Here is a 1,887-nt window from a genome sequence, read left to right as displayed (position 1 = left end):
ATGATCCTCGTCGTGGATGAATCAACGTCGAACAATCAGAAGAGCACGACTCGACTAACGACTACATAAATCTATGCTTCACATTACTGCATCCAGTAAACCAGATAGATCAAGAAAATATGAGAAGCCTACCGGCAACGGCAAAGGAGACTTCGATGGAGACGTTAGCTCGAGCTTCCGGTAATCGCTTCTCACTTTGCTTCCGCTTCTGTTGATCGGCGACGATCTGTCCTCGCGGTTTGTTTGGTTCGTACGTGCGGTGATGTTGTGGTTGCAGTCCTGCTTGAAACAATGCGGCGACGGCGGCGACCGGAGTTGGGTTACCGGTGGTTTTGGAAGTTTGGAGAGAAGAGTTTTTTATCTGTGAAACGAAAAAAAATGGAAGAAGCCTCGAGAAGCTATTGTAACCTCCTACTTATACTCCTTGAAGAACTGAATTTTTGGGGTGAGTTTTCATTTCAATCACGTTGTTACCGTTTCCATTTGGACTCGTCGTTTTGGCCCGAAACTCTGTGTTTGGAAGTAACGTTAAGTGAGTTCGCGTTTTGAACTGCTCAAGTGTCGTTTGGCTTTTGTTGCGGTTCGCTTATGCCTTTGTCGTTTTCAGATTCTGCTTGCATTCTTAATTTGCTCTTTTTTTTATATGTTACAGCGAGGCTTGGCTGCTAGGCTTTATTGACGTTTATGCAGGTGTGAAGTGTTGGCTTGTGCGTTTAAACAGCGCCTAGAAGCCACTCTTGTTGGCAGCTTGGAACACGTTTTGGAAGCTTGGAGTGAGTTGTTGTTCTAGAGTAATGTCACTTACGTTTTGGATGGTGACAGTGCGCCGCTTATGCCAGTCGTGTTTGGAATGTTGAGCTCTTCTTTGGACGTATTGGCTTGTGCAGCGTTTGCTTTATGCTGCAGTTGGCGTTAGCGCTGTGTTTTGCAGCTTGAGTTTGGCTTCACTTGCCTTGTGTTCATGAAGCTTGTTACAGCTTTTGACCTCTTTTGTCGGCTTTGGTGCGCCGCCGTTTTGGTGGCTTGGACTTGAGCTTTGGTAGAAACCTTTGGCTCTTGTCTCGCCGTTGAGTGCTTGGCCACTTGGCTTACACTGTTCACGCTGTTGCGTTTCAGTTTGTGGTTTAGCTTTGTATGTTGGCTTCGGTTTAGAAGAGTTAAGCTGATTTTGTGATGATGTTCATGCCGCTTGTGCCAGCTTTTGTAGCAGCTGATGCCTAGTGTACCACGTTTCAGCTTTTCCATTTGGCTTTGTTGCTGCTGGTTGGAGCGCGCGCTGTGTAGCAGCCGTTAGCAGCGTTTTTTCATTTCCCTTTCTCTTATTACTTTGTATTAAAATTGATAATAGAATTGACTAATGGATAATTGGATTAACAATGGTTTAATGGGTATGATATAAATTGGATTAATAAAATGGACATTTACATTGGATTGGATCATGGATATGCAAATGGGATATTGAAAATGGATTGGATCTTTTGGTTTTAAATTGAAAAAGGATAATAAAATGGACATTGACATTGGATACTGTAAAATGGATGTAAAAAATAGATTTAATGAATGGACATGGATGAATTATTAATCGGATGTTAGTAAAATCAAAAATGAAATTCTAATAACTAAAATAAAATGTCACGACTAATTGGTCCTTAAAACTATATTTTCTACAATTAATCGGTTAAAGAAAAAGATGAATGATTATGAAATCGAAATAATTCTCAAAAGTCGATTCGAAGCTCAATGATCAAATTTTGAATTAAATCAAATTGAACCTTTAAAATTCACCTGAACTTCCTGAATTTATTCGAAATTGACGGAATGAATACGGATCATAGGATTAAAAATTCAGAGGTTGATGGTTGACTTTGGTCAAATGGTTGACCAAAA

General features: G+C 40.5%; 1 long non-coding RNA gene across 1 annotated transcript; it reads left to right on the top strand.

The window, feature by feature from the left end:
- The first annotated feature begins 298 nt into the window (after positions 1-298).
- LOC127075043 (uncharacterized) lies at positions 299-1,385 on the top strand. Its single transcript, XR_007786168.1, has 2 exons — positions 299-445; positions 653-1,385. It is a non-coding gene; the product is annotated as an uncharacterized LOC127075043 (long non-coding RNA).
- Positions 1,386-1,887: the final 502 nt, after the last annotated feature.

The sequence above is a fragment of the Lathyrus oleraceus genome, chromosome 4 (genome assembly GCF_024323335.1).
Source record: "Lathyrus oleraceus cultivar Zhongwan6 chromosome 4, CAAS_Psat_ZW6_1.0, whole genome shotgun sequence".
NCBI lineage: Eukaryota > Viridiplantae > Streptophyta > Magnoliopsida > Fabales > Fabaceae > Lathyrus > Lathyrus oleraceus.
The sequence above is the reverse complement of the archived record's forward strand: the minus strand, read 5'-3'. Positions and strand labels throughout refer to the sequence as shown.